The following is a 20300-nucleotide window of genomic DNA, read 5'->3' on the forward strand; positions in this document are numbered from 1 at the left end:
ACGGGTCTCAATCTGTGGTGTACCAGGATATTATGTTCAAACTAACTGCTAAAGCTCATGTGCTCACAAGCCCTGTGTTTTGGGAGCTAACTCCTGGTTTTTCCTCAGTTCTGGGTATCTCAGATACAAACCTCAGAACTGGCATCTTCCTGGGGCAGATCCTGTGAATCAGTCTCCTGTAAATCCAAAGCAGATCACAATCCATGGCAGACTGACTGCCTTGTAGAAGTGCTCTCCTTACTCTCTAGTGAAATATAGGAGCTCTGATTTCAGGGTCAAGCTGAACTGGTTGGAGCAAAACGAATTTCTCATCTATCTAAGCATCTTTACTCTTTGTAAAGCAAAAAAACTAACCAAAGGAAACACTGAGGCTCAATTTCCCTTACTGTGACCTTAAAATTATGCATTCCAATTGTGGTCCACATTTTTACACAAGGCAGCTCTTCCTAATCACTGGATCTCATCTTTAACAGGTGATGAGAAACTCTGCTGCTTCCCCACTTCCAAGGGGAAACTTTTTTAAAAAACTGTTTTCCTTGACTTTCTCACTGAGCTTCAACTGGGGAATTTCACTGGCATCAGCTGCCATCTCCACCTTCCTCACACCATCAGCATCGAAAGACACCATTTTTCTAACATTAATGGCTACTCTAACAGAAAACTTGATACCCATCCAAGGTAGAACCATTCAGCATTAATGATCCAGGACAGTTCTTTTACAAGAAACTTAAATGTATTTATTGAGCAAAACAGCCCTACTACAAAACAGGTAACTTTCAACCATAATTCAAAATTAAAGTAGGACTGCAATACAGTATTCACTTTCTGAATATCTGAAACACACAATATAACCTGGAAGCACCAGAAGAATAATCTCAAAGTTACTTTTCCAAAGTGTCACAACTCCATGTATTTTTGAAAAATGTATCTACTAATAAAAGTATTTCTTAAATGTGTAAATATTACTGTTTATCAGTTCACTGCAGATACTGTATCCCTTGTATTTGCTAACCACCTCAAAGAAGCGACAAGAGGCACATACTATTTGCTCACTGGTTTTATATCTAGGAGTAAAAGGACTATAAAAATCTAAAGGATTACTTTCTATTAAAACTCTTAGATTATATGTACTGCAAAAAATAGTGTTAGTTTCTTAGCACATAAATTGAATGCAGATACTTTATTCCCAAGGACGACAGTAAAATGAATGTATAATGTGTGTTCATAGTTATGCTTAATAAAAGTATTTGTCCAAATGGGATTTAAATAGTGCACCACATTTTTGAATTACAGACTTGTAGTAGATTATTGCCTTTACAGCATCTGAAAACCAGACTCAATACTGAGTGCTGAAAACCTTTTCCCTATGCTACTCTCAAGCCCTGCACAGCCTTGGTTGCCCAGGATCCCCCCAGCATATCCCAAGTATGGACATTTCCATCATACACTCTTTAACATCCCCTGCTGCATCACCTCTAATGTTGCTACTTATCCCACTATTAACGTCCAACAAATGCTCACTAATTTATTTGCAAGAAAATATTTAGAAATATTTAGAATGTTTGTTTAGAAAATACAACTGAGCCCTACAGTACATGGAATGCAGGTACAGGAAAACCAGGGGAAGGTGAAAAAGGATGGAAGAATTTAGAGCGATTCAAGGCAGACCAGGAATGCCAGATTTGATCTGTGGAAGCCTCAGGAGGATAAATGAGTAACACTCTGCTTTGTTCACTGCCTGGTAATGCATCTATGCAGGGAATCTGGAGGACATCTGCACTACTAAATCAGTCTTGGTTAAAGTCAATAGGATCCTCCAGGCATCAGGAAGTTCTGTCTACCTATGGATCTACCAATACATTTTACAAGTACTTTGCATGTTCTGATCAAAGAAAAATTCTTTAACTTAATTATCAGAACAGATGTTTTGTCCATTTTTCTATCATAAATGGCACTTTTTTTTGCTAGGATTTTAAAGTAACATTTTTAACAGTTCACTTAATGAATAAAATCAAGTAATAGTAAAAAGACAAATACAGTTCCCAGATTTCTGTATACAATGCTTCAGAAAAAGGTAAATACTGTTATGAAGAGAACCATATTAGAGATTCAAATGAGCTGTAGTCTGTGAAGGAAAATGAGCCTAAAACACTGAAGCTTGTATTTACAAAGTAGGGCTGACAGAATGTTGTACTGTATGAAGTTTGACCATTCTCTCTCCTCAAACAAGATACAAAGAGCTGCAATACTTGGCCATGACACTTTCATGGTCTCTCCTAAGCTGAAGACTGGGCAATGCCATCAAGTGCCAACCACTTCTCTGACCACTGGCTGCCCACGTTCAAGAGCTGTGACCAGGCTGCCAACCACAGTAGGTGCAGCTACACCTTGTACCTTTTCCTGGCTGGATGCCTTGACCTGCCTCTCTGAGCTTAGTACGACATTAATCACAGGTTCTTCAAGTCACAGTCACTTGTCACTCTTGTCTTCTTGTCACTCTCTTAAAGAGAGATTCAGAAGAAGCTGAAAGACTTTGAGCATTGAATGTTAATAAGAGAGTTGGTGGCAGTCTTGGGTGTTCTGGGGATGAATGGATGGTGAAGGACTAAGCAAGTGCTCAGGAAAAAAACTGCAGAGGCTTCCAAAATCCTTGTAAGCCAGATAGAAGACACTAAAGGTGCTGTAGAAATCCTGGTGAATTGCTAATGAACTGGAGAGAATAAGGGAATATGGAATAAAAGAGCCCATTAGAGGTTAAAATGACAAAATGAGTTCTGCACGTGGCACATGTACTCTGCACATATTTTATTACAGCTACATTGCATTTTTATTACAATTCCTATCCACCTACAGAATTTCCTGGCTGGTGTTTTTTTTTTTCTTGGACGCAAAATTCTCTGTTGCCTTTTAGATGCCATAGCACAGTACTTGCAGTAGGCAATTTACCAAATGCCTTTTAAAATAAACAACGTAGCAGGAAAAATATGGTAGGAACCAACCACTCCTTTACTACTTTTCATAAAGTGTATTTTTGTGCAACACTTGAGGTAATACTAAGATAGCAACATCTACTTTAATTATTCAGAGCCACACAGGGCACAGACCAGAAACTTCCAGCTTCTAGCAGTTCATGGGACATGCCAGCAGTGTATTGAGAAAGTTAATTGGGTTGAGTCAGCTTGATCCATCAGAAATTACAAGGTCTAGACGGCCACTGATCCTCACACCTGACAGCCTGCAGAGAGATCCAAGTGCCTACATGGTGTTCCCAAGTGCTCTTAGGTCCAGAAATAGGAGGCAAAGACACAAACTGACTTATCACAGATGGCAGCCATGCAAACGTGAGCTGTCTGCTCCTAAGCATAAACTGAACCTGCAAAGAGAATGGCTGTGTCCATAAGGAAATGGAGTTGGAAACACTCAAAATTGGAATTTGAAAGCCTCTGAACATTGGAGTTAATTCACAACCTGGGTTACCCATCCAGAGATGAAAGAAAATATTGTAAAATATAAAAACAAAAGCACCCAGCAGTGAAAACCTGGCGTTTCCATCTGCTGGTTTATTTATTTTAGATACAAGATGAAGAAAAGGAAATGATTGAAATTCAAGGTATTAGATGTAAAAATTTGCATCCTCTTACACTGGTATTCTTCTATACACTTTTTTCTTTCCCTTGAAGTACAGAAGACAGACCTTCTTATAAATACAGGTTGCAATATAAACAGAACTGATTCAATATCATCATATACCTATGGCAGAAGCCTTAAGTAGAGTCCTCCACTTTCAGACTGCTGCCTCCACAAAGATAAAATACTGTCTGATCAATAGAGGACATGAAGTAAATTGACTGTCCTCCTCCAGCTTCCACTCATCCAGACTTTATCACAAAATCTTTCATAATTGATAACCTGGAGAAAAACTGAGAATTAAGTACGTTTACAGGCTGAAAAATTTTGAAGCCTTGAGAAGCAGTCTTTCTCCAGCACTAGTGACAGGAGAAAAGTTAAGAGATGCTCACTGCCCATGCTCATTGTGATTGTTTTTTTGGGCTTTTGTTTGTTTGTTTGGGTTTAAGATATGCAAAGGACATCTGGCTTGGATTTGGAAAATTTAAACTCCACACACTACATTCAATAAACCAGATACCAACACATTCTTTTTAATATTCTGGAAGCTGGACATTTAAGGTCACATCAGCTTAAGTAACATTGTAAGTCAAAGCACAGAAATAAATTTCAGGGGGCAATGAGGGTCTTTCATTGTCCATGAAGTGCCTAGAACAATGTCCTCTCAGTCCCCAGTGTAATGAAAGAGTCAGTTCAGTATAAATTTGCAAACAAATACAGCCTGACTCTAAACTATTTCCTTTATTGATTTTTTTGTCCTTTATTGATTTTTTTAAAAAGCTCTTCAAGTATGATAATGACATTTTACAGCCATGCCTCCTCCCCCAACTGAAACAAGACACTGGCAGCATTTCTCTAACTTCTTTCATTGAGATCCTGAGATTTTAAATCAGATCACGTGAAGGCTGAGCTTTATGACATATAAGACTGTCTTGTTTTATCTACTTACAGAACAGAAATACTAACATAAATTTAATGACTTCTTTTTGGTGGAGATCTAACAGACATAAACCTTTTATTTTCCATGTTTCCAAACCACATGTACTCTGAATTGAAATGCGTATCTGAGGCTCCTCAGTAACTCAAGTCCCACATCACACAAAAGCCTTGAAAAGCTATTAAGTTTTAAAATTCCCCACACCGGATGAAATTATTTACATTACTAAAATAAACCCCAAAGTTGTGTATTAATCATGAAAAGCAGAAGAAAACATTAGATTTAATACTCCGCAAAAAAGCTTTAATATGGAAAGTTTATAAGACAGTTTTATTAGCATCTCAAATAGTTTTCAGATACTAATATGAAGAAAACTTGTTAAAAAAACAAATAAATATGAAAGCAGAATTGAATATCTATACTTCTGATTTATCTACAGCCTTACAATGTTTTGAAGGAATTTTTAATAGCTTGTCTTCAGCTGTAAAAGTTTCATTTTCTAAACAGAGTGCTCCAATAATAAGTTACATTAAAATGCAGCTGCATAAACATGTTTACACACAGTTACATTTTCTCATTCACATTCCTTTCTCACAGGTGGACCTTTTCCACTATGAAGTAACTAAACTTAAGTGTATCTTATGTAAGTGCACACATGTAAAATGTCACTTGTAAAATAGTCCAGACTGACCAGGGGGAAAAACTAACAGAATGCTTTATCTGAACATAAAATAAACAAGTGACATAAAAAGCAGTAATTCTACCACTTGTACAACACCAGCACTTAAATTACAACCACCAGCCTGATGGCAGTGAAAGGGACCATTGCAGTGTAATTTTTTTTTCCACAACGGGAGAAATGTATTTTACTAATACTGTTTTAGTAACCACCACATTAACTTGTCTATAATCAAAGAAATAACAAAGAACTGCATTTCTCCCATCACTTGGAGAAATTCATAGAGCAACTGTCCAGAAACCACAAATACCACTATTTCCATTTCAGCTAGGGAAGCAAAGCAAAAGTCACTTTTTTCACACTCGTATTCTTAGTTCAGGAAACAGCAAAGTCTTGCAATGTATGGGATTCTTGCAGAAGTTATCAATTATTTTTAAGATGGGGAGCACCGTTCTGAATTTGATTTAGGGAAACTAAAAATGTAACATGTATACTTAGTGCAACTGCGTAAGTATTGCCATACAATGCTTATGCAATATAAACAGATGCGTGGAAAATAAACTTTTATATTGCAGATATCAGAAAGCTATTCATTTTTCATTTCATTCACTTACACAGCTAAGTAGAAGGTTCTTGCTGTTCATTTAAGGAGTCAATTAGGTAACAATGGTACTTCTGAAACATTTCTTCTACCTACTGCATGTTCAACCTTCAGCCTAGTCTAGCTCCCCCTTGGCTTAGTAAAACTAACAGGAGAGGAAATCCCTACAAGTTTCTTAGTTGTTCATTTTTTAAACAAAAGATTTTCAAAATTAACTGGCTAAACCTTCAAACAATACATGAAAGAGTTCCCCCTCCTTTTGTGCTCAACCAGCATCACACCTTCACCTTTATTCATTAGGAAAGTGGAATAAGCACCAGAGCTATTTTTTTTTTCCCAGAAAAAATAAAGATCTAAGTGTCTGGAGTAAACAAGCATTGCTAGAGCCCATAGAGGACCTTTCATTTGAAGTGAGCTTTACTGACATACTAACGAAGGCCTGACAGACATGGCAAGAGAAAATGGTATTTGAGCACAACCTCAATGTTTGCTCACCAGGCTGCTTGCCTGCCACAGGCTTACCCAAACATAGCCCCTGCAATGTGAAGTCAATCTTTTCTGGCTGTCTCTTAGCAAACAGATGTGAGCCTGGGAATTCCTCATACATTCAGATAAATCAAGAACCAGACCTTTCAGAGCCCCAACCTCCACAGCTTTGGAAGATGTCTGATTTCTCCATGAGCCTCTGAGTTCACGCTACTTAGACTAAAGTACAGTTATTGCCTATCATATGCAAGTCACGCAATTTCCAAAGCTGCCCACCAAGTTTGATACATTTCTGTTTCACCTGCTATCCTACGGGAAAAACCTCGAGAGAAGTCTAAACTATGGAGCACCTACATAACATTCCCCTATGTTTTTTTCAATGCTATCTCTATTCCTTTTGTATTATGCCCAGGGGTAGTGAGGCGTGTCTTCTCAAAAAACTGATCTGACATTTTCTACTGTGCAGGTTCCCTGAAGCCACACAGTTCTGACTGTGCAGAACAAAACTTGTCTGGTCAGTACAAAATTGTAATTGTACCTTCCTGATCAATGCTCAAATCAAGAAATCCTTTAGAAAAGCACAAGGTACACAAACACTGTATTATAGCTGTAATATGAACCCAGATATATCACTTCTCTGCATGAGCTCCATTTATCAAACCAGATTTTTATGCTGAAGATGACCCAGTATTGACTAAAATGTCTAAGGTGATGTACTTGAGTGCTTTTCAAACCTAACAGTACCTCTTGAAATTTACATTCAATAAATACAGTTGGATACATACCTAAAGATGGAATTCAAGAACAGATTTTGTCTAGATTAGTTTATACATTCTTTGATGTATGTTGAAATTCAGTTGGACAATATTGGTTTTTTCCATTTTTATCTAATTACAATACAGGCTACACATGCTCAGTTTCTAGGAGATTCATTGAAACAGAATTTGGTTCTTTACTGGTTACATGAACTATCTAGTATCATATCAACTCTCTTCGCACAAGAATTATGGAATCTAAAGAAGAAGAACTGATGAAATGTATTTAGGAGTACAGTATCTTCCCATATCCAGGATCTGAGGATCAAGACACTGAAGCAGCAAGACTGATAGCAGCCTACACAAGAAACCAGGGTATGGGAATTGAGAGAACACAAGTCACTTTTGGTCATTAGAGACTACAACTGTGGAGTTTGGGGTTTTTTTATATCCTGGCAAAGAGGAGTGCCTGGGTATATGCCAGCAGCACCACAGCTGCACAAAGTTAACACCAGCAAAGCACCTCCATATCAGACACGGAGACAAGGAAACAGCAGCTGTGGAAGACTCCTGGCAGCCCCAGGCAGCAGCAGCTGCACAGCCATTCCATGGCTCCAAGGCAAGTTTGGTCCCTCTGCAATTCCCTCCCTTCCCTTCCAGCTCCCTTAATTGGGCCATGTACCTGTTCCAGGGCATGGGCACTGCTAATTTTAATGAAGCTGAGAAATTCCTTTATTACCAAGTCATTGAACCTTTATAGCAAGTGTTCAGATATTAAAACCTGAATATTCTTTTTATAATTTTAAATCTTATTTCACAGAACAGCCTTGTTTAGTCTACAGATTTAACAGTCACCAGCAGATATCATTTTAAAGAGCAATGCATGCAAAAGATACTGACCTTCCCAGCAAGAACTCACAGCCCAATCAGCTATTAAAAAAAAAGACTGGCCTCAGTAAGATTGCTCTGTTTGTCAGAAGATATTAATCTTTCCCTATGCCCTTTCCAAAACAACTTTAGTATAAATCTACCAGCAAAAAAATCTTTCCCAAAGAATTTGCTTTAGAAACAAAGCCAAAAATAATCTAACCTTGAGGGAACCATTCCAATGAATTTTGCATGACTTGTTCTTCATACTTGTCTGACACATCCATGTTTTTCCTCACAGTGAACGAGAAAAAAGTATCACATGGACCTGGTCACAGTACTCAAAGGCACACACAGTTATTGCTAGGCATTAGAAGAGACTGTAATATCAGCCAGTGTCCTTTCCACACTTCCAGTACAACTGACTGAGCTGCCAGGCAGGACCAACACTTTGTGCTCGGCCAGTGGGAACAGGCGACCATGAGCTCTTTGGTTATTGGCACATTATAAACCAGGGGTGAGAGCAAGCTGCTCACACGTATCAAGGGGAAGAGAGCTGGGAAGAGGGGAGAGAAAGGAACCCAAAATGCTTGGCCCAGGGTTGGAGGACACAGAATTTCAGAGCTAGGCAGTAATTTTAAGAGGCAAGTGCCTATCACGCGAACATCTGCTCATCACACTCACCCACACACTTCCTCTTCAGAGATTAGTTTTAATCTCAGAAAGTTTTTTCTAAATTCAACTCCCCACATACTTGCACAAGCTTGTTTGCTGGCATAAGGATGGTGACTATAGCAGGCAAGGATAACCAGATGGGGGAGATGCATTTCTTTCAGTGGCACTGGCGATTTAGGTTCACTTAGAAGAACATGTGCATCTAATGTGTATATTAGAGTACAAACTGCAAAAGCAATAGGCTTTACAGGACTGAAGAGAAACTTTTAAGAAGTGCCTAAGAAAAAGCATGCAGTACACAGAATGTAACTAAAAGGCAGAAATGCATATCACAGGGATAAGCATGATGCACAATCTCTGGCTGTAAATTTTCTGTAAAACAAGTTATTGCTGAACTAGTTTTGAATTCTCACAAAATAAGAAAGCAGAAACAAAGAGCTGTGTTCAAAATGCTTACAAACTGAAATTCCAGTCCCCTACATACAGGACATTCTTTCATTAGGAAAAGATGGAAAACAAGTCAGTGATTAGCATTCTAATTCAATACTAAAACATAGTGGGGTACAATTGGTAAAGGCACTGACAGGCATTTTCCCAGGTTTCTTGTTGAATGACTGCACTTTTTTCTTTCAGGGAAAACAAGTCAACAGTTCAACGACATCATTATCTGCTATGACTTTGTTCACAAGTGCTGCATTACTGAGCTACTTGCATGGCTACTGTAAACACTGAGCAGGAGCATGGATGTTCTTCAGATTATCAGTCAGAGCATGACCGAGAACAGTCAGGCTTCTTGTGCACAGAACACATCCAAAAGATTCCAGCCATCGGGAGCTAGTTTGTAGTTAAACGTGTGAGTGATAGCAGACAGAGCTGTATTCCATTAAAATGGCAGGGGTGAAATCTTCAGAGGGAGGTAATTCAAGGAAAACTGTGCTGTGCATTACTGGATTCTGCACTGTACTTCACAAAAGCCTCATGACTTCAAAAATAAAAGAACAGCCAGGTTCTGTTAAATTTACTATGCTCACTCCTCCTTATACCTAAAGGTGCAAAGAAATATTTCCCTCAGGGAAGGGGGGCCCAGTCCATAATTCCTGGATTAAGCCTATTACTATTAGCTACAGAATGAAATTATTAGTGACAGGTTCACTGAATTACCTCTTTACAGAGGTCATTGGAGCTTCCTAGAAACCTAAAACTGCCACTGTAAATTTAACTAATAACAATTGAGTTTTTAAAACCACCTAAATTAGAGGTAAACATAATAAAGATCCTGCTTTAATACCCTAGTTTAGTCATGTACTGTAGTACAATACATTTTCATTTTTTCACTTTGAAGTTATAAACTGAGAAACACAAGAGTTTTGGCATGCTCCACTATTACATCAACCTTTTATATCCACAGATGTGGATGTAGAATTTCTATTGATTTAAAATATGCTCATTTCTCTTTGAACTAAAACACAAATCAAGAATAATTTTTCTGGCAAGTACACAAACCATAGCTTGATTAGCACATTTAAAGTAAGATTAAACAGAGGCTTAAAATAGGATTAAACAAAAGCTTTCACCACGTAAAATTCTGTTATGAAATGAATCAATTTTGCAATATCAAGAATATGAAGAAAAAAAAAGAAACCACATGTACAAAAATCTTATTTTTATTCTATGTTTAGTACTGCCATTTTGAAGTTTTGCTCAATTATTGACCTTAGACAGAAATTGTTCAACCCACTACTTTACAGGCTACGCTTAGTTCTGCTTAATCTTCCAAGACAGTTCATAAACTGTGCACTGCTTCATGTAAAGTACATACAGAGTCCTCAAAGTCCAGCCTGTGTTTTCCTCTTCCAAGGAAGTGACCTCACCACCAGATTATAAAGTCCTGTTTCTCTTACTGGTGCTCTCCCTCACCCTGGTCCTGTAAATTTTGCATTCCTAGTAGTACAAAGGATGCCCTTGATCCCACTCCAATAAACAGCTGAGTAGTTAAGAGTCCACTGCTTGATGAGAAACCTCAGCTTGAAATCCTTCAGCTGGATTTCAGCATTAAATCCAAGTCTTCCTTTTCTTGGGGTTATCATATGGTTGCCTGGCTTTATATCCAAGCTTTGCAGGGCATGTGGAGACACTGGTGTGGTGCTGCTGCAGTGGCACTTGGACACTGGGGAATTGGCACAGCTCTGCTCCCCAGCACACCAGTTGGCCTCACTGCTGGGACCACAAGGGGAGTGGATGTTAATTTGCTTTGCCCATTGCTCCCACACACAATGAGAACCTTCACCCCTGCTGCCCCTCCCAACTTTTGATCTACTTTGTCAGAGGTTACTTCAAGAACTCCCAGAAGTAATGCCATTCCATACTAGCCAAAACCATTTTGAAATGCCTATTTTCACAGAGTGTAAAAATAAACACCTTTAATTCTGATGGTTCATAAGGAATTGACAGGTAAAATGGTGCTATAACTGAATTACTAGGGAAGAAATGGAACACCCCATGAAATGGTCATGGTAAATCTTACACTAAAATGCAGGTCACCTGTCACAACTGAGCCATGTTTGTAAGTATTGAACAGGAACCTAGTAAAGTTCTCATAGTCTCACAAGCCTTAAATAGATTTAAAACGGGCTCTGTTATGATTTCTTCCACCAGTTGAACACTATTGCATAAAGATCACAGAATACCATTGACCCTCATCATGAGGTCCTCAGAACTACTACCAAAATTCTAATTGCCAGAGACCCTGAATCTGAAGTAGACTGATACTAATTTGCAATTAAGAGACTAACCCACCACAGAATGCAGGTTTCTTGGTCTAAATTCAGTTTACTATAAATTCAGTTCCCTTTAATTCAGTTTACTATAAATTCAGTTCAGTTTGTATATTCTTTTTTCAGCTTAATATTGTAAGGGGTTTTGTTTTAATAACTAATGTATCTCATGCAATAACTAGACATATGCATAACAGATAATGATGCAAAAAGCTGGGGAAAGTGCTTGATTAATCAGTTGTAAGACTCAGTATCTTTTGCATAGGACAGCTGATTCTAAAACAGGAAGGCAAACATGCTCTGTGTTGTGCTAGTCTCTGTGTCTTTGTGGTAGAGAGTAAGGCCATATTATTCAACTTCCTCCTTGCACTAGGTGTCTAGATTGAAAAAAATGATCACACTCTTTAGGTGTCTAGGTTGAGCAAATAACCTCATTGAAATAAGAATTTCTTTGAATTGGTCCAATTCAGAATTTGCAGAATACTCTCAGTAAGACTAAGCCAAGAAAGGACAGGCATTTAAATACTGAAGTGTTTCTCATCCTGCAAATGAAACTTAGAGATAACAAATAGTTATCTAAGTAGGTAACCAAAATGCTGAGAAATTTGCAAAGAAACTGAGGCATTGAAGTCTTGGAGTGGTCTAAATGATCTCCAAATACTATTCTATTGTATTTCAGGGGTCTAGCTCCTCTTGCAGAGCAACTTGCGCTAGCCTTAAAGACATTAGGTGATCTGAAATTCAACAAACTCTGTCAGGGGCTGCGCTGAATTATCTACCATCTGGAAACTGTAAAAATCAAAATTATAGGAAGGGACGTGAAAAAAATACTATTAAAACACAATGGTGATGGTAAAGCTTGACAACTTTCCAACAGAACTGGAAACCTGCCTTTTCTGAAGATTCATACAACTTAAAGCAAGCTGAGAGAGAGGTAAGAACCCTGAGGCATCAGATAAGGCTCCCCAAGGAGGGTCTCCTACCTGTGCAGATTAAACTTTATTTCCTTCTACAATGAAATGCAGAATTTTTTTTGTTTTAGTTTTTAAATTGGATCAAGAATATAAATCTAATTTTGAAACACTGAAGCTCTCTCCAAAAGTACAGTTCTCTTTATCCAGCCAACTCTATACGGTCTCTTTCTGAAAAACATAGCACTGCTCAAAATTGAGTTAAAGGATTATTTGGAGTTGTCTTGCACAAACACAAGCCAAGTATCAGCTTAAGTTACTATAATGGTCTTTATATAGGCTCATAAGTCACACAGCAAATTCTGGCAGAAACAGACTTCAGTCTTTAGACACGTTTAGGTATTTGAACATAGTGCCAAAAATCTCCCAGAGATAAGTGAAGCACACCAGGAAAACTGGTTTTAATATCCGAAGAGTTACTCAAGCTCAACTGAATTTATCAAGATAAAGAATACATTTTTCTTGCTATTCAGAGGACAGATGAATCTTTCTGCTCAATATCGAACAGCTGTTGAAAACAACAGATGCTGCAAATTCTCTAAGAGATTCTACAAAATCATCTTTTATAGAGCAAATTACTTTGGCGCCTAAACACCAGAGTTCCTATAAGGAAATCAATTTCTATGCCATGGTTTTAATTTCAGTTTACTTCATATATTCATTCAACCTACAGACCCTGAGCTTTATATTCAAAAAGTTCTCACACCAGCAGTTGTCTTCCATAAAGAGCCTTGTTCCCTTAACAGTGCAAGTATTTGCTCAGTGAAATATTAGTTCCTGCAACCTGTCAGAAAGGAACTGAACAACAACATACTCTGGTTTGACCAAAAAAAAAAAAAAAAAAAAAGGTAAAATCCTGAACAGTAACAAAAAGAGATGCATTTTCAAAACTGGGTGGTTTATTTTACATAGAACAGTTCAGTTCTGCTTATTCTGTACTCCAAAACCGAAAATTGTAACATTTCACGAATTTACCAAAAACCTTCTACTTTTTCACCCAAGGTTTAAGCCAAATGTGTCTCAGCACTGGATCCCAAACTTTAATTTCCTTCTACTTCTGCTATTGTAATGCCAGCACTTCTAAATATTTACCCTTCCCAGATTCCTAAAATGGAAGAAGCCGGGGCTCTTTTGTAGTGCAGATGATTTGCACAGACCCCAAGCAGTGGAGAAATTCTCACGCTTTCATGGGAAGGAACTGGATTTAGGGTACACTTTGCTCCTAACAGGGTAAAGTAATCTTTAATAAATTTAAATTGAAGGGTCTTTCTAACACAAGAGGGATTATGTATATCTTCCTTATGTACAATGATAAACATTAAAGGTATTAGGAGACATTCCTTAGAGAATTGCAGATTTACATTTTTCATAAAGTGTAGATGTGATTAAACTGCAGCTAAACCTGGAAATGTTTAGCACTAAGCTAAAAGTTACTTTTCTATATATTTCATTTCAATTTATCTTCTGAAAAATTAAACTGTCATTATAGATAAGGATTAAGTGAAAGCTTAATCAAAAATCTGAAGGCAATACTAACAAAATGCAGGCATAAACAGCATGAAGAAGAAAACTGCATTTTTATGCCTACTGAATCTTTTGGAGTCACCACAGAAGCAACTTAGCCACTGGTATCAAAGAGGGAAGTCAGCTTGGTCTTTGCTGGCATCACACAGTCAGCAAAGTGACCTACAAGAAAAATGTTCCATATACTGTTTATTTATTAAATCAAACCCATAATCTAAAAAGTCATGCTACAATAAATCTAAAGGAGACGTATACATGTAAGATAATACAGAGTCATCTGAGACAAAAGCAGTTTTCCTATTTTTGTAAGCACACACCGAGTTATATCCTCCTTCTCAACAGGAATCTGTTACTAAGGATAGACAGAAGGCTATTTAAAACTTGCTAAAGCCATTGATTACATAATTTTAGCTGAAACTGTGAAAAAAGGTATCAATATATTATAGTATACTTTATTTTGCAGTTGTCAAATTATGCACTCTAACTGAAGAAAATCCTTGAAGAAAATCTTTGTGAGCACTGAGCCTCTTTTGTTATCAAAGCAAACATTTCTTTGTATGTCAATTCCATCTGATGAAGTCGGATTTTGCCCCCTTATGGATGCTGAAAACTTGGAGGCTAAGAGTCTAAATGAGATTATCGTTCCTACATACTAGAGAATTCCATCAGAATCCGTACAAGTGCATAGTAATTGACAGAGGAATATAAAGAAACTTAAAATAAAACTGTTTTTCTGCACAGTGGGGAGTTTCTCATTATTGAACTCAGAACTATTTACCCTTTATCTCAGGGTAAATCAAAAAAGAAGGAAAAAACAGAGGCTGTCCCAATCTGCTTTTCAGTCAAAGGCAGAAAAATCAAGTCACAATTTTTATAAAACCAGGACAAAAATATTTCAAAGGAATGGCTGTTAGCACCAAACCCATTTCACACAGTTCTGCCAGTCTATCAACAGTAATCTCTCCTTATACTCCTGGTACTACACCATTTCTCCTTACTTTATACAGACCTTTGCTTCTTTCTCATCTCCTGCTTCTATTTTATCTTCTCTCATCCTGCATTTTCCTAATTACAAAATCTTCTAAATCAGCAGAATCACAAACTTGGAAGAATGATTTCTAGAAGCAGCAGTCTAGATAGGGAAGGGGAAATCTCAGCCTCTGTCCTTTAGGCAGTCTCGCTGTGTAGAATACCTGTCTGCATAAACAGCACTTATCACTGCAAGGAGTTTAGATGAGCAGGACAGCTTGAATATATAACCAAGGAGCTGCTGTGGGCACAAAGGCTCTACAGACTCCATTAACCAGTTTCACCTTTTATTCATTGCAGTGACCTGCACTGCACTTGCACCTCACACAACACTCAAGTGCCAGTCACCATAATGCTCATTCATGAGGCATTCCTTGAGCTCTCCAACTTAGGGTAAGATTATTTCCAAGCTATTTAACCCCTGAGAGAAAGAGCTGGAAAACAAAATCTGAAATTTAGTTGATGAGAAGCAAGAAAACGGTAATATTCAAAGGCTTCATTAAAGACTTTGTTTTTACAGACTGACTTCAAGAAAATATCTAAGAAAATCCTTTCTAAATGATTCTTACTTAACCTACTTAACATAACTGGTAAGTTACAATACAGTCACATTTCACCAATTTCAGATCAAGTCAGACAGCAACTTTAAACTGTCAAAAGACCACTAAACAAAAAATAGCTATTTATCACAGAAGGCCCTATCTTTAGAAAATATTGAAAACCAGTGCTAGAGCTTTAAACCCTTGAAAATAGAACTTTAGAAAATCACAGTGGATATTGACAAATTGTAGGCATTTATTTTTCTTTTGTTTTTAACAGGTATAACAGTTGCTTTAGAAGTTGTAAGAAAAAAATAAAACAACAATTCTTTACCTCTACCATTTAAAACTCATAGCTGAACAGTTAGGGTTTGGTGCATCAACTAACACAGCTGCTGGCTTCAAAAGTAGTAATTACAAGAAAACTTAAAGCTGAAAAAAAAGCTAAACTTTTCATAATCTCCTAACTGCCGTAACCAAAGGTTAAATACTCCCAAGGACTGGACCAAAATTTTAAATATTCTTTGTTCTACCTTTGCCATTTATCTCATTTAAAGGGTACACTTTCCCCAAATCCGAATCACAAGCAGAGAGATAAGGAAGCTAGCTGAACTGGAAAACTGCTATAGCATCAAACTTACGTGGATATGCAGCAAAGAAATACATTGCTAACTCTGAGTAGCAAGGTAAGATTCCTACCTTCAGCTGGAAACAAGTTTTCAAGAGCAGCCAAGGTGAATTTGCATAGTAAGAAACAGCCTTAAAAAGAGTATTGTTTAGAGAGAGTTAACAGCTCTGTATATATAATAAGTAACCTCCAAACAACAGGCCACAGATACAAGCCTTTCCAAACAGTTAGTGTCTGCAATTCTCAGGAATCTTGCCCTCTCCAATGCAGAATGGATGATGTTACTCTGGAGAGCAAAGGCAAAAAGGAACAGGAGGAGAAAAGGTACCTGGAAAGAAGTAGCCCAGTTTTAGGTGGGATGATAACATCCTGAACCTGCTGCATAAGGAGAAGAATAATTTGTTACTCTTCAATACAAGACTTTAATGACAACGAAAACAATTCTGAAAGGGAAACTGAAAAAAAAAATCCAACTTCAAGCTATGTAGAAAAGAGAACATGTTCACAAGAAGAGATGCAAACACTTATTGGCCTTTCTTCCAAACACCATTGCCAATCATGGCATTCTGTGTCCATATGTCCTACAATCTAAATTTTCATTGATGTTCCTCACTAGAAAAGATGTCAATTTCTGGTTCTGGATTAGTTACCTTGAACACAAGTGAGCTGATAACTGTAACAGCACCTTCCCAATACAGCAGAATTAAAATCACGAACTTCCCAGAGCCTGCACAAAGTAACCCCATCCTTCCTTACCAGCCACGAGTATGACTCTTGAGAAGCAGCTGACTGCACGCAGAAGGAAGTCTCTGCTGGAAACTAAGCTCATGTGTTACATTTGATGTACTTCAGGCAAGTGAAAAACTTCATTAGAACATTCCAAACAGGTTTCCAGGAACAGCAGCACACTGAATTAGGGGCTAAAGGAAGAGGAGTTGTCAGTTGTAACTGCACCAGAAAGAAAAACAGAAACACGCTTCCTGGGGCTTTTTAAATTACACTTCAAGAGCTATTGTTACTAATAGCTGCTCTGAGCTGTAAAAACTGCAACCTTGGAGGGCAAAAGTCAAAGAAACCCTACTGGTTTTCCCCGGATTACTCACAGAATTAATAAGATCATTTGGAAAGCAGCCTTGAGGTTATCAGAAATCTCCCGTCACATGCCCACAGCAAACTTTTCCAGCATTTCTGCTTACAACTCTTTAATGAACTGCAGCACTGAAGCAGAAATCCTCTTGCCTGCTAGCAGGTCGTGCTGGAATGCAATTTGGCTACCTACGTGTTTTGTGTTTCCAATAGCAAAGTTACAAAAAAACCTCTAAACAGGTAGGTCTTCAGCAGTTTTCCACTACGTGATTCTGAAATAGCTTTTTAAAGTGTATTTCCCAGTGAAAAAAATAAATATCAAAACTTATACACTGGTATTAATTATGACAATACAAGCAAGTTCTCTTGATTATTCAGTGCACAATCAAACAGATCATTGCTTTAAAGTGCCATAGGGAGTAAAATACTTTTTAAAGCAATAGCACTGGAACATGCTGCTCAGGGAGGTCATGGAGTCTCCCTCTCTAGAGACATTCAAACCCCAAACCCCACCAGGACACATTCCTGTGTCACCTGCTCCAGGTGACCCTGTCTTCACAGGGGGGTTGTAAGATCATCTCCAGACATCCCTCCCAACCCTATCAATTCTGTGGCTCTGTAATAAGTCTCAGGCAGGTAGAAACAATCTGAACAATGAGAGTTCATAGTTGCATTGAGCACTGCTGTTTTGACACACAGAAAATCCTAAATATCAGTAGAACTAAATGGTGGATATGATTCCAACAGATTCTTGTCAAGGAAAGAACTGTAAGATTTCAGCTAAAGGCATTACATGGTGTAGTGAAGTCTTCCCTATACCATGTTTAGGTGCTTTGAAGATTTTAGCCCAAGCCACTATTTGTGGACAAGTACCTCATATTCTGAGCACCTGGTTCAATGAAGTTCCCCACCAAAGAGACACCAAGGTGGATATCAAAAATACAGCTCGCCAGCCAGAACCTCAGACATTCACTGTGAATGTGTGATGGGAGGTCAGCAGGAGAACAACCCAAACTGGTATGGCCACTACAGGACAGCCTTTCAATGACACAAGAAGAAGTGGAATCAGGTAGAGATGAGACAAATAAAAATGACAATACTCATGGCAAAGCAAGATTTCCGCTTGCCCTTAATGTGCAGGGCTTGGTCAAACACCTAGCATTGCTGGAAGTGTGCATCTGGAAGTGCTACACATCTGAAAATCCTTTCTTTTGGCTTTTTGGACAAACGTTTTGAGAAGAAAATGAAAGGACTTGAAGAGAGTGAATCAGTCTGTAATTTACAGAGTAATTTACAAAAGGGCAGAGACTGAAAGTATGTCATCATCAGGTTGGAACCCAAGGGAATAATAAAACCCCCAAAACTTACTTCTCTACCTATACAGCCTGCCATAGGTAAGAAGCTGAGTTAACTTTTTTATCAATTTGAGAGAAACCAGTATTTGTGGAAGGATTTTGCTGGTTCATTCAGTACACTCACTGGAGACTTAAGATTATCAAGCATTGACTGCCACAGCTTAAAAAAATGTTTTGCAATAGCTGACTTCCCCTCCTACATCCCAGACAACCCAAAACAGATTCCAAGCAGGCAAAAAAATTAAGGGTCTTTAGCCAGTCACATCAGTTTTACTTGAAAAGTTATAAGCAGCAGAAATCCAACACATTACAAGACAGAGGAAGCACAAACATACATCCACAGACACTGTTCTTAGTTTCCAGAACAGAAAGTTAAATTAGAATATGGAGTGAGGTGGCATGTCTCAACTGCTGCACTTGGAAGTCCACTGTCCTGAGAAGGGTTAACATTGAGAACTTATTGATCACTTGAACATGCAAACCTGGGCATGGTTTTTGTACATTACAAACAATCTTAGTGCACTGTCTGAGATATTTTAAGTCATAAACCCTATTGCATGACATGCAGTTTTAAGAAATCCCCTGACACCACTTTGTCAGCTATCTGGGCACTGTTGATTCACTGTTTGCATTCACATGCTGCAAAGATTGTTGTCACATGCAATGTTCTGCATCCAAATTCAGCATCTTGTTTGTACTGACAGGAACTTTTGCCCACTCTTGACAGAATAAGCTTAAGATGAGATTTAGAAATTCCTTTGTCAAGGCAGATTCTCCCTTCTCCTCATACAACCCATGTCAGGGAGCAGGGAGGAAGGAAGAGCAAACAAGAGAAACAAAGCTATGAATAAACTCTCAGAATAGAGAAACACAGGTATGTATAGTTTTAATACATCGAGCTACCAGTTACTTACACATTTTGCTCCAAAAAACATGGAACACAGGATGTCTGCTGCCTCCCCTGCTAAACCACCAGCTCAGAGAGCTGCATGTCCTGCCTTGGACCCACTGATTTCAGCCAAATCCCAACAGCAGCTCTTGGCCCCACTCTTTTATTTGTACCATATTCTATCAGCAGAACATGAACCAAATTTGCCATCTCAACAGGTGGGCAACAGCAGCTTGCCTGTCTTGGGCCTTCAGCAGTTGCCAGAAGTTGAAGGTAGCTCAGTACAGCCATTCTTCTATCTGCATGATGCTTGGTAAGTTCAAGCAGCACAGTGCCAGCTGGAGCACCCAACAGATGGGACAGATGTACACTGGATGGTGACATCCATGGCAATAGGGATGCAGCAGACAAGTGAATGGTTGTAAATCATGGAGGTTATCAAAGAAAACCACTGTCTCGGAGAAGTCACCTAAAGTGATAAGATGTGAGGATAATTTCCACTAGCTGAAAATAACAGTCACACCAATTTCCTCACCTATCAGTATTGAAAAAATAAAGTTTTACGCTCTGAAAAACAGGTGTCTGTCTTGGAACTACTGGGACTGGCATCACAAAAATGTAAGGTAGAAATGAACATTTTCTTTTCCCAAAAGCCTTGTGGATGGTAGCTAGAGACATCCATTAGCTTTCTTACACTTTTATTTGTAGATTTTTTTTTGAGCCAACCATGGTTTTGCCAACAGGCATAACTTCATTCTGGCATTACACATGGAGTCCAATGACTACTAGACCAACATCTGTAAAATTCCCTAAAATTTGCCCTGCAGATCACTCTATCCAAAAGGTTAACACTGATTTTTTTCCCCCTTCCATGCTGC

General features: G+C 38.3%; 1 protein-coding gene across 3 annotated transcripts in view; it reads right to left on the reverse strand.

The window, feature by feature from the left end:
- Positions 1 to 20300, reverse strand: part of DISP1 (dispatched RND transporter family member 1) — an 86540-nt gene that overhangs the window by 40434 nt on the left and 25806 nt on the right. Inside the window, exon 1 of one of the 3 annotated variants that reach the window (XM_085054727.1) lies at positions 16849 to 17041. The exons of the other annotated variants lie outside the window; for them this stretch is intronic. The gene's annotated coding sequence lies outside the window, so the exon portion shown is untranslated. Of the gene's footprint in view, positions 1 to 16848; positions 17042 to 20300 lie in introns of those variants that run through there. 3 annotated transcript variants of the gene reach the window in all.

This window comes from Lichenostomus cassidix, chromosome 3 (assembly GCF_008360975.1).
Source record: "Lichenostomus cassidix isolate B80296 chromosome 3, HeHo_3.0, whole genome shotgun sequence".
Taxonomy (NCBI): Eukaryota; Metazoa; Chordata; class Aves; order Passeriformes; family Meliphagidae; genus Lichenostomus; species Lichenostomus cassidix.